Raw genomic sequence first — 14,022 nt, forward strand, 5'->3', positions numbered from 1 at the left:
TTGTATTGTTCCTTGGTGCTTCCCTACATGACCTATGGTCTGGAGGTGTGGGGAAACACATACCAAACTAACACAAAACCAATCAGTTTGATCCAAAAAAGGGCAATGCGACTTATAAATAAAGCTGGATATAGGGAACACACAAATACACTTTACATCCGAAAAAAAGCCTTGAAATTCAAGGACTTGGTTTACTTTCGAACGGCACAATTTATGTTTAAAATAAAGAATAATCAATTCCCCATTCGGATTCAGAACCTGTTTCAGGAAAGGGAAAGTACCTATCTGCTGAGAGGGCGAGACGTGCTGAAAAAGCCCAGTGTTAGAACAAATGCAAAAATGCATTGTATTTCTGTTGTTGGAGTGAATGTTTGGAATGATTTGGCCATAGATTTAAAAGACTGCAGAACATTAATTTACTTTAAAACTGTTCTCAAGAGGAACATTATTCAAACATATGTTGATTGTGTTTCGCTGACAGCAGCAATAAATTAATTATTAGATATTTTCTTTTTGACCTGTGTGTAGCTGTTACCTAAGTTTATGTATTTTAAAGGGTAGGCGTTATAAGCTTTAGCTTCTGCCTATTCCCCTTTTTTCAGACCTTATACATTTCTTTTTTTGTGTTTGTTACGAAATGTCTTTGTCTGAAATGTCTGAAAATAAACTGAACTGAACTGAACTGAACAATAGTGTAGTCTTGTTAGTTAAATGTAGTTATTATAACTGAGGTTCAGGAACAAGACCACACCTCTCTTCCCCCCACTAATTCTAAAACCCACTCCTCACAAATTGAACCACGTGTGTCTTATTAATGCAAAGGTCACACTCTGGACTTAGTCATGTCCAAGGGTTTGAGCATTTCTAAGGTTGCTGTGATGGATGTTGCTCTTTCTGATCATTCCTGTGTTTTCTTTGAGAGTGCTGTCTCTGTGCAGAGTGATGTTCAAAGAAAAGTCACCACAAAATGCAATATCCCAGAACACACCCGTGGATAATTTATTCAGGCTTTCTCCTCCACACCAACCCTCCCCTGGGCCCCAGTAAATGAGCTTGTTGATAAAGCAGTGTGTAAATTACAAATATTATTGATACTATTGCACCCACTAAGGTGAAAGTGGTCTCTGGCAAAAAAAAGTCTCCATGGAGAAATTCCACATTGGTAAGAATAAGAAAAGAGAGTGTTGAAAAGCTGAACGCAGTTGGAGAAAAACAAATCTCCAGGTTCACTATGACGTCTATAAAGAAAAACTTCAAATCTACATCTTGAAACTGAGAAATGCAAGACAATCCTTCTCAGACATCATTGCCAAAAACAGTAATAATTCCCATGCCTTGTTTTCTACTGTCGACAGGCTAACAAACCCTTCTGTGTCAGTGGCACCTGAACTGCTTTCCACCAGGGCCTGCAATGAATTTGCCTCCTTTTTCAATGACAGAATAAAAAAAATTGGGCGAACAACCAGTGCCTCCACATCAGGGGCAGAACATGTGCTGTCCATGTGCCCACCTAACACTAACTCAAATACCATGGCACAATTTCGTGTGATTAACCATAGGACCTTGGAGGACATTATACAACATTTGAAATCCTCCTCCTGCTGCCTCGATATTCTCCCCACAGGCCTTTTCAAAGATGTATCAGACTGCATGGCCTCAGAATCTCAAAGATTGTAAACACTTTGATGGAATATCTACATACATTTCACAGAGGGTCATATTGGAATGGGATTAGTATTACCTGAGGTATGTTTTTTCCGGACCATTTTACAGAAGGTAAAGATCACCTTAATTTTTACTGACATTTTTCGGAACAATTACTGACATGGCGTATTCAGACGGAAGTAAAACCTATGGTAAAAATTACCTTACCCTACGTCCCCACATAAAACTAATCCCGTCCGAATAGGGATTTGGCTTCAGTTCAATATGATAATGACAGACAAACTGTAATGAATGTTAAAAATAGTTCGCTTTCTATCCAAAACCTAGGTAACAACTTTACCAGGGCTTCCAAATGAGCATTTTTTAACAACAAATGTGTACTGAATGAATATATCTCTGATGGACAATTTTGCATTTCTTTATCTGATTTTGCAGTTTGATGCAAATTGTACTTATGGGGTTCTTCAAGGATATATCCTCGGTCCTTATTTTTTTCTTTTTCCATACATACATCTCCCAGAGTTATTTGTGATATAGTTCCTGTTTTTGGTCTGATTATCCCTTTTTCTTTGACTAATGTTACTGTATCTTATCTGTTCCATGAGTATAGACAGGTTTTAATGAAACAAAAGATGATTTTAGCACTATCCTTGCCTGTATATATCCTAAATATAGTCCAAATTTCGAATTTAAGTATACTTTCAGTATATGCATCAGTGTGCTTCTTTCATATCTTGCCACAGTTGTTTGGTGACCTGGATATCATTGTGTTTGTGTTTTTTGGTTCACTCCCCATGGTGGTGGTGTGATGGGGAGGGGGTATGGCCTGGGCTGCATGCCAGCTGGACCTTCAGCTCTCCTGGGTTAAAGGGAAAGGTTGGGTGAGGAAGAGAAACAATGTGGGTGTGTGAGAGAAAGAGAGAAGGAGAGAGAGATAGAGAGAGAGAGAGAGAGAGAGAGAGAGAGAGAGAGAGAGAGAAAGGAAGAAAGGGAGAAAGGGAGAGAGAGGGGAAGGATAGCAGACAACCCTAATTGATCTCCTCCACCCCAGTGCCCACTTTATCCCAGTCATGTGCACGGAAGACCCAGAGGACCGAGAATGCGATGTATTCAAGCGATGAAAAAAAACCTGAGTTATGAAATGTAATGAATGCCTAGAATGGTGGCAGAGTTAATTAATTTGGTACTTGACAAAGCATTCCAGTATTGTTTTAAACTGCTAAGACTTAAAGTTGAAGTAATTATGGTAAGAACAATCCCCTGCTGGGATGTAACTTGAGCTAATGTTTTCAGGCTACACCCACACTACTACGATTTCGTTTAAAAATGCATATTGCAATGCTTGCGTCTCCACACTACTCTGGCATTTCTGAACCCCTAAAAGAGGCCTTTGGAAACGCTGAAAAGACTGTATTAATTTGAGAACTCTTGGGTTGCGTTTCAGTCGGGCAGAAACTGAGACTATTGGAAACGATGACAAAGACACCCATGTCAGTCAGTCTTATCAATTAAGTAGTCCAACATGCTTTTGTGATTCACATTTGGAGCGTCGAGGCAGTTAGGTAGCAGCCTAATCCCAGGTGCAAATTATGGCTTTCAGTGGTGAAGTCATTAAGGTGTCCAAGGTAATGCATATCCTCAAGCTCATCAACATTTGCATGACTCAGCCTCTGTGAGATTCACCTCTGTGAGAGCCTCTTTCAAATCAGTGTGTCCCAGCTTTTGAGTCTACATTCTTGCATGCCTTTAATGGCACAAGAAAAGACTTATTTACTTTTAAATATAAAATGGTCCAAAACACTAGATGAGATCCCAGAAACATGCAAACATGTGCACTGTGTAAAATGATAATGCATCTGGGAGATGTTCCTAATAAGGCTAATGTAGGGTTCTTGGTTATAAAACCTATACGCAGTTGTATAAATCATGTGTCTGTGCTATTATAGATACGCCATGGCTTTAGTGTGGCATAAGGGGGGACATGTTGCGATAGATGTACCAAATCCATTTTCTATTTGGATTTCTCAAGTAATTATTTTAGGGCAAGGGAAGTCGTCAATATGTAGAAATACATGATATAGTAGTGTTAGTCAAATTAAAACAATATTATTTTTTGGATAGATAGATATTTATAGAGCACTGCCACCCTTCACCTGAGCAGAGCACAGAGGTCTGTGCTCGGGTGAGATGTACTATCTTGCCTCCGGCGATGGAAACCAGACAGCATCATTCAATTGCAGATGAGAACAGAAAGTGTCAAATGTGTGATGTTGGAGAGATTGAAAAACAAATGCACTATGAACTACTTCGTCTTAGTGATGTTGCGCTGCAAATGACTCCGCTAACTCCAAGTGACAAAGTTGCCCACTACAGTCCTGTATTCATTTCATCTCCCTTTCCAATTCAGCCAACTATTGCAGAGTCCTCAGAAAACTTATGAAGGGGGCAGAAAGGTGAAGAGGAAGGGAGAGAGGACAGTCCCCTGTGTGGGCCGAGTGTTGCTGACCAGTCTGTCAGACACAGTTCTGTGGGCGTACATACTGTGGTCTGCCCAGAAGGTAATCCACAATCCAGGACACGATGGGGGCCTCCACCTGCATCACAGCCATATTCTCACCCAGTAGAGCCAGACAGATGGTGTTGATGCACTGGAGAAGTCAAAGGACATGACTATCACAGTGCTCGCAGGCTTGTCCAGATGACTGTAGACTCTGTTCAGCTAGTAGGTGATGCAGTCCTCCACTCCCAGGCGGGGCTGGTAGGCGAACTGTAGTCGATCAGTGAATGGCGTGTCCATAGGCCTTAGCTGCTCCAGGACGAGTCTCTAATTCAATTCAATTCAATTCAATTTTATTTATAGTGTCAAATCATAACAAAAGTTATCTCAGGAAACTTTACAGAGTAGGTAAAGACCACACTCTGTGACTTATTTATGATTTACATAGACCCAACAATTCCTCCGTAGAGTACGGTGGCAACAAAAACCTTCCCTATAACAGGCAGGAACGTCAGACAGACCCAGCTCAGTGGAGGACGGACATCTGTCTGCACCGGTTGGGGAGGAAAAAAAGGAGAGAGAAAGAGAAAAGACGGACAGATGGACAGAGAGAGACAAACATACACACTTCCAGAGATGCAAGCAACCAAAGTGTAACAGTAAGAATTTTGCGTTGCAACTTGATGAGTCTACTGATATTAGTGGACATGCTCAACTTTTGGCCAATGTGCATTTTGTGGATGTAGAGAACTTCCTATTTTGCAAGGCATTGCCAGAAAGAACAACAGGAGAGGAATTTTACGTCAGAAGAAAGAACTGATGGAGCAGCAGCCATGGTTGGGTGCACCAAAGGCTTTGTGAGCCGAGTGAAGTAAAGAAACCCAGATATGATTGGTACACAATGTTTTTTACACCGTGAGGCTCTTGTAACCAAGACTTTGCCAGCAGACGTAGCTCCTGAGTTGGATGATGTGTGGCACATGGTAAACTTTGTAAAGTCCTGACCTGTGAAAAGTCGCATATTTGCATCTTTGTGTGAGGAAATGCTGTTTGCCTTGCTGTTTCATACAGAGGTCCAATGGTTGTCGTGCAGCAAGGTGCTGGCCCCTGTGTATCAGCTGCGGAGGGAACTTGTGTAGTGTTTCTGACAAATGAGAGTTCCGATTATGCAAAGCTGCTTGCAATTGATGAGTGGTGTGCAGGGCTGGCATACCTGGCAGATATTTTTCATCATATGAATGAACTGAACACATAAATGCAAGGCCGAAATGAAAACCTGCTTACAAGTACAGATAATATAAATGGATTCTGTACAAAGATGCACGTCTGGCAACAACATGTTGAAATGTTCCCCCTCACCAAGAAATGGCAAGATGTTAACACTGCTGCATTGTTTGAGATAATAGTTAAACATTTGAAAACTCTTGAGGAGAAGATGTTATTTTATTTCCCTTCAGCCTTCACTGAATGCCTTGACTGGGTTGGGGACCCATATAGCTCAGCATCAGTTGTTGGAAAGGACATGACTTTACAGGAGCAGGAGGAACTAACTGAACTGAGACAAAATCGTGGTTTAAAGCTAAGCTTTGCTGATCTACCTTTGGACAGTTTTTGCTTGGCTACTGCCAAGGAGTTCCCCATTCTGGCAAACAAAGCTATTTTGACATTGCTCCATTTTCCATGACATATCTGTATGAGGTGAGCTTTTCAAGCCTGACTGCTATAAAACCTAAAAACAGAGAGAGACTGAGAGCTGTTGAGAAAGAGCCTGTGTGTGTTTTTCTTCGATTTCCGCCAGGATATCAGCTCTGTGTTCATCCAAACAGGCCCAGGTTTTACACTGAGTGAGTAGAAATATTTTTCTTTGTGTTTATTTGATTCCTATTCAAGTCACTTTGACAAGAATGACTTGATATTGTTAATATGGGCTACAGAGTTACATTTTTTAACATTTTCGGCCGGTGATGTGCCTCGTGATGTTTTCAAGGAAAAATTGTATCTTGGCCCAAAAAAGCTTGACAAAAACTGCTCTAGAGGGCTCCCCCTAAGTCATGTTTTATAGCTGTAGTGTCAAGGGAGTAGGATAGTGTTATATATGCTCTGACATAGTCTGACATGCAAAGAGGTGTTTATTATTCATTATGTTATCCTCTTGTTTGTTATGTTACGGGCTTGGCACCTTTTGGTGCATGTCGATTTGAAAAATAAATGACTCCCTCAGTCTCATAGCCTCACCCTGCTCTGTTGCCTCTGTTCTGAAGCTGCGACTCTCCAGTTTCCCTATCATAGCTCTCATGGGTCTGCACTCTACCACGCCTCAGGGGAACACAAAAACATCCGGCAGCACCACAAACACAATCAAGGCTCCCCAACGCCCAACCACTCTTTCTGTTGTTGCTTCTCAGTCTCAGTCAGGAGGATCTGCCTGTGCGATAGCTTTAGGTTCACTGGTTTCATGTCCATATCAGTACCTGACTAATTATAAATGATACTATCAGATTATTAATACTAATGCATCAATGCAAAAGTAGCATTCTACTGTTTATACTTTTTTAGCAAGTTTTAAATACCTAGTTAGGTAGTTTAGTCCAGTGGTTCCCAAACTGAAAGTCAGGCCCCTCCACAGGGTCAAAGGGTGAAATAATTCAACATTTTCAGCCAGAAGCGATTATTCAAATTAAAAGTTTAGAGGGGAAATGGCTCTGCTAATGATTGTGAAACATGAAAAGGGACCCCCAGTAGACCCTGCTTTGATTTAAAGGGTCACAATCATCCAAGTTCCATTAAATTACAAATCAATTTTATTTATAGTGCCAAATCATAACAAAAGTTATCACAGGACACTTTACAAAGTAGGTAAAGAAGAAGAATTCCTTAATTAGTCCCGCAAATGGGTAAATTCAATTTTCACTCTATTATTTTTCATTTTACACACACACAGGCCCGAAATACCCACACATGCAGGACCTATATACATGCAACCAATGGAGAGATGTTAGAGCGAGGGGGCTGCCAGTGACCGGCGCTCCGAGCAGTTGGTGGTCCGTTGCCTTACTCAACAGCACCTCGGCAGTGCCCAGGAGATGAACTGGCACCTCTCCAGCCACCAGTCCACACATGGTCCACACAGGGACTCAAACCAGCAACCCTCCTGTTCCCAGCCCAGTCACCTATGGACTGAGCTACTACCGCCCCACACTCACACAATTACCCTGTAGAGTGTGGTGACAACAAAAAACCTTCCCTATAACAGGCAGGAACGCCGGACAGACCCAGCTCTGTGGAGGATGGCCATGTGTCTTGACCGGTTGGGGAGGAAGAAAATGAGAGAGTAAGAGATAAAAGATGGACAGATGTACAGAGAGAGACAAAGACAGACACAAAGAAAGAGAGACAGGCACACTTCCAGAGATGCAAGCAACCAAAGAGTAACAGTAACTATAATAATAACCATATTAATGTGAATATGACTCATATGTTAAGACAGTTAATACAGCAGAATAGTAGAAACAAGCACAGCTAAGGTGATAGAATATGAAAATGATAATAATTATGGTGGCAAACATGATCAATGATGAGTAGCGGCAATAGCAGCTACGATACAGCGAGACATACCACTGATGGTGTCAAGATCTGGTTCTGTCAGTGCCCTCCTCTCCTTTGTCTTGTGTGTGTTTGTCTCCCTCTGTCTGCGTTTCCCTGCATGTGCTTCTCCCTGTCTGTCAGTAGGTCCGGTAGGCGTGCATCCAAAGCTGCAACCTGTTAGCTAATTACACCAACACCTTAATAGCCTTAAGCTGGCAGGTATGCAGCGCCGGACCGTCGTCGACCCAACCTTGGTAAAACTATTCCCCCCGGACTGGCATCCCCTTTCTCGTAGTGATTTTCACGCTCCCCGTTGTAAGCATACTAATCGTGTTTTGTGTTCTGTTTTCTCCCCGTAGTTTCTCCTGTTCCCGTTTTCCCGTCCGTCTCCCGATCTCCCGACGTCTCCTCGTTCTTGTATTTCCGTGTTTGTTTAGTTAGTCTGTTGTTTGATTATCTGTAGTTTGTTTCCGTTTGTATTATTAAACGTTTAATTTGTAACTTTCTTTTTGTCCGTGTCTGCATTGAGTCCACCTTTGTGTTATCCCTGTACCGTTCATGACAGAACGGTCCGGCCATAACATGGACTCCGCGGGCATTGAAACCGAACCCCCGGGTTTTTCCGTGCGTCACACGGTTTCTTCTCAGGGTTTACTCCTCGGTTAACATTCTCAGACGCTGCAAGGAATTCTGGAGACTCTCAGTCAGTTGACTGCCTGCGTCTCTCGTCTGGAGTCGAGCCAGGTGAGACCTGTCCTTGCTGCTCCCGTGAATGCTGAGTCACCCGCTACTGCTGTGAGTACTCTCTTACCTCGTGAGCCTTATGTACCGGCACCAGAGCGTTACTGTGGAACGCTGGGTGAGTGTGGAATTTTCCTTTTCCAGTGCTCTCTGGTGTTCGGTCAGCAGCCCCGCACATATGATAACGACTGCACCAAGATAGCATATGTGCTGGGGTTGTTGTCTGGTAGGGCTCGAGCCTGGGGAGCTGCGTTTTGGAACAATCCCCTGACTCGGCAGGCTTTGTTCCAACAGTTCTCCAGTGAAATCATGTCTGTGTTCGATCATCCCGTCGCTAATAGCGATTCCAGCAACCAGTTGCTGGATTTACGTCAGGGCTCCGCTAGCGCTGCGGATTACTCCGTTGAGTTTCGCACGTTAGCGGCAGAATTAGGGTGGGATGATCGGGCACTTCAGTGTATTTTTGTTAAGGGTCTTAATGAGGAGGTTAAAGACAGTTTAGTGGGTAGATCTGAAACTGCTAACCTTCAGGAACTCATTAACCTCGCCATTAAGATTGATAACCGTATGCGTGAGAGACGCCGCGACAGACGGTCTGAGTTTCCCTTGACTCCTGTTCCCTCCGTTAGCTTTCCCGAGCGGATCCCTGTGACACCTGTGAGCCGCCGGGTTCCCTTATCCTCCGTCCCTGACCAAGAGGAACCCATGCAGCTCAGCCGTAGCCATCTGACCCCCGCGGAACGCGAACGGCGTTTCCGGAACCGTTTAGCGTCTTCAGGAGAACCGTTTGTTCGTAAATGCAGAGAAATTTGAATTTCATGTTTCGTCCATGGCTTTCTTGGGGTACATTGTCGAGAGCGGACAGGTTAGGGCTGACCCTGCCAAGGTCACGGCTGTGACAGAGTGGCCCACACCTACCTCTCGCAAACAACTTCAGAGGTTTCTGGGTTTCGCCAACTTCTACCGCCGGTTCATTCGCAACTACAGTCAGGTAGTTTCCCCCATGACCAGATTAACCTCTCCCTCCACTCCATTTTTCTGGTCCCCTGCTGCTAACAGTGCATTGTTGGCCCTTTTCTTCCGCCCCTGTTCTCGTGCAACCAGACACTGGTCTCCAATTCATCGTTGAGGTGGACGCTTCTGACCTTGGGGTGGGGGCAGTCTTGTCCCAGCGACCGGTTTCTGACAATAAGATTCACCCTTGTGCCTTTTTCTCCAAGAAACTATCCCCGGCAGAGAGAAACTACGATGTCGGAAACCGTGAGCTATTAGCCGTCAAACTAGCACTGGAGGATTGGCGTCATTGGCTGGAGAGGGCGGAGGTTCCATTCGTGGTCTGGACTGACCATAAGAATTTGGCCTACATACAGACAGCCAAAAGACTCAACTCACGTCAAGCCAGGTGGGCCCTGTTTTTCGGAAGATTTAACTTTACCTTGACCTACATTCCAGGGAGCAAGAATATCAAGCCTGACGCACTCTTGCGGCAGTTTGGACCTGCCGAGGAGGAGGAGTGCGCCGTAGAGAACATCGTCCCTTCGTCTTGTGTTATGGCTCACATCCTGATCCTGGTGGTGGACCACCGGGACGCCTGTTTGTTCCTTCCAGTGTTCGCTCTCAGGTACTCCAGTGGGGACACTCGTCAAGGCTCTCCTGTCATCCCGGAATCACCAGAACTCTGAATCTTCTTCGTCGCCACTTCTGGTGGAACTCTTTGGTACCAGATACCAAGCAGTTTGTTTTGGCCTGCACCGTCTGCGCTTGAGGGAAGGCTTCCCATCAACCTCCTGCTGGCCTTCTGCAACCTCTCCCGGTTCCTGGTCGACCATGGTCACACATCGCCCTGGATTTTGTCACCGGACTTCCCATGTCTCAAGGTAAAGACACCATTGTGACGATTGTGGATCGCTTTTCCAAAATGGTGCATTTTGTTCCCCTACCTAAGCTGCCATCTGCCATGGAGACTGCCATGATCCTCGTGGACCACGTATTCCGCCTCCATGGAATACCTGCAGACATCGTCTCCGACCGTGGTCCTCAATTCACCTCCCGGGTCTGGAAGGCTTTCTGCCAAGCATTAGGGGCCAAGGTCAGCTTATCCTCTGGTTTCCACCCCCAGTCAAATGATCAGACGGAGCGGGCGAACCAGGATTTAGAAACTGCCCTTCGTTGCATCTGTACACGCAACCCTTCTTCGTGGTCTTCGCAGCTTTCCTGGGTCGAGTACTCCCACAACTCCCTAACCAGTACCGCTATAGGTATGTCCCCCTTCGAGGCGTCTTTGGGTTACTTACCTCCTCTGTTTCCGACCCAGGAAAGAGATAGCCGTGCCATCCGTCCAGCACCATCTCCGCAGAGTGCGTCGGATTTGGAGGGAGACCCGCAGGGCGCTACTCCGTACGGCAGAGCAGAATCGGAGGATGGCGGATCGTTATCGCATCCCCGCACCCAAGTACTGACCTGGACAAAAGGTTTGGTTGAACTCTCGAGACATTCCACTGAGTATCTCTTCTAAAAAGCTGGCTCCCCGGTTCATTGGTCCTTTTGAGGTCGAGGCCATCCTGAACCCCAGTTCTGTTCGTCTCAAGCTCCCTGCGTCCCTCAAGATCCACCCGACATTCCATGTTTCTCAGATCAAGCCCGTCACCACCAGCACGTTGTGTTCGGTGTTTTGTGTTCTGTTTTCTCTCCGTAGTTTCTCATGTTCCCATTTTCCCGTCCGTCTCCCGATCTCCCGACATCTCCCCGTTCTTGTATTTCCGTGTTTGTTTAGTTAGTCTGTTGTTTGATTATCTGTAGTTTGTTTCCGTTTGTATTATTAAACGTTTAATTTGTAACTTTCTTTTTGTCCGTGTCTGCATCCAGTGTCCACCTTTGTGTTATCCCTGTACCGTTCATGACAGATGGTGTTTTTATGGCTACAAATTCCATAGTTTATAAGACTAGTGATAGTATATATGAATAATAGTAATAATAGTAGCAGGAAGCATCATGCAGAAGGCACCACCACAATCAGCAGAGACCTGCGAGACGACAAAGCACAAACATCTCCGGGGAAGAAGTTGAATAAGTAACATGCATTGCTGAGACATGAATGATACAGACAGAGAGGAAGAAGCTCTATATCTATAGCACCATCATTAAGCAGAACAAAATCAGCTTAAAAATAACAACATTGCTTAGGGATCGTAAGGACAGTGTCTGCCTCCTGAATAACACTTGGGAGTTAGTTCCAGAGGAGAGGAGCTTGGTAGCTGAAGGCTCTGCCTCCCTGTCTACTTTTGGAGACTCTAGGAACGACAAGTAGCCCTGCATTCTCAGAGTGCAGCAATCTAGTCGGGTAATACGGTACTATGAGCTCTTTAAGATACGACGGAGCCTGACCAATAAGAGCTTTGTGTAGGTAAGGAGAAGGATTTTAAATTCTATTCTTGATTTTACAGGTAGCCAGTGCAAAGAAGCTAATACAGGAGAAATATGTTCTCTTCTATTTGTTTTTGTTAGTAAACCAGCTGCAGCATTTTGGACCAACTGGAGACTCTTTACAGACTTAATGGAGCAGCCTGATAATAAGGAGTTGCAATAGTCCAGCCTAGAAGTAACAAATGCATGGACTAGTTTTTCTGCATCTTTCTGAGACACAATGTTCCTAATTTTTGCAATATTACGCAGGTGAAAATATGCAGTCCTTGTCGTTAATTTTATGTGAGAATCGAAGGACATATTCTGATCAATAATAACACCCAGATTCCTTACTGTGGTGCTGGAGGACAACACAACATCATCCAGAGTAACAATATCTTTAGCTATATAAGGTGAATAGAATCGGTCCAGGACAGAACCCTGTGGGCCTCCGTGACTGACTTTAGTGTGTAGGGAGGATTTGTCATTAACATGTACAAACTGAGATCTATCGGATCAATAAGACTTAAACCAGCTTAATGCGGTTCCATTAATGTCAATTGGATGCTCTCGTCTCTGTAGCAGGATGCGATGGTCAATAGTGTCGAAGGCAGCACTAAGATCTAGTAAAACAAGTACAGAGACAAGTCCTTTGTCTGAAGCTATACGAAGGTCGTTAGTAATTTTCACCAGTGCTGTCTCAGTGCTACGATTTATTCTAAATCCTGACCGGAAGTCCTCAAATAACTCATTATTATGTAAAAAGTCACACAGCTAATTGGCGACTAATTTCTCGAGGATCTTAGAGAGAAAAGGAAGGTTAGATATAGGTCTATAGTTGGCTAGTACCTCAGGATCCAGACTGGGCTTTTTAAGAAGAGGTTTAATTACAGGTCCTTTAAAAGACTGTGGTACATAACCTGCTAATAAAGACATGTTAACCATATCTAATACAGGAGTGCTAACTAAAGGTAACACCTCTTTAAGTAACTTGGTTGGAATAGAGTTTAGGAGACAAGTAGAAGGCTTTGATGCTGAAATAGTAGAGGTTACTTTGTTAAGGTCAACTGTAGGAAAGCAATCCAAGAATATATCAGGTCGTACAGTTTTTTCTAAGGTTCCTGGGTTTGAAGAAAAATTGGCGCCAAGCGAGTTGATTTTGTCTCTAATAGTTATAATTTTGTCATTAAAGAAGGTCATGAAGTCGTTACTACTGAGGGTTATAGGAATACATTGCTCAATAGAGCTGTGGCTCTCTGTCAGCCTGGCTAGAGTGCTGAAAAGAAATCTAGGATTGTTCTTATTCTCCTCTATTAAAGATGAGTAATATGCTGCTCTGGCATTACGGAGGTCCTTCCTTTATGTTTTTAGACTTTCATCCCAAATTAAGCGAGATTCCTCAAATTTAATAGAACGCTACTTACTTTCCAATTTTCGTGATATTTTTTTTAATTCACAGGTTTGTGAGTTATACCACGGAGCTAACTTCCTCTGTTTCATTATTTTCTTTTTTAACGGAGCAACAGAGTCTAGTGTTGTTCGTAGTGAGCCTGCAAGACTGTCAACAAGGTGATCAGTTTCAGAGAAAATGACTCTAGAAATCTAGAATATTAGGATAAGGCATTAAATTAAATGCAGATGGAATTGCTTCCTTAAATCTAGTTACAGCACTAAACATCTAGTGTAGAAACTGCAATACAATGCGATACAATACAGACCAATACAGACCAATACAGTTGGGTTTTGAACTACTGGTTAAAACTTTAGTTATAATTTATATTTGATATTCTTGTCAAATGCTTTTTAAAATATAAAATAATCCGCTGAACAGCAACAAGTAACTGAAGCTGTCAAATGAATTTGGTGAAGTAAAAGGTACAGACACACATTGTCAGTACCAGTACCTTGACATTGTATTTCAGTCAATATACTTTACTACAATATACTAACAATTTATTATCGACCAACAAAGCTGTTAGTAACTTCATATAATGAATGGTTTATCAGAAAGTGGAAGACAGTTTTTTTTTCTCCATCACCTCAGCACCATGGACGTGGTGAGCTCACACCCTCTCCAGCAACCCCCTACAGCTCTTCTGCTTCATAAAGCTGCTGTGCCTCCGAGTTGACAG

This window comes from Echiichthys vipera, assembly GCF_963691815.1.
Source record: "Echiichthys vipera genome assembly, chromosome: 14".
Classification (NCBI taxonomy): Eukaryota; Metazoa; Chordata; class Actinopteri; order Perciformes; family Trachinidae; genus Echiichthys; species Echiichthys vipera.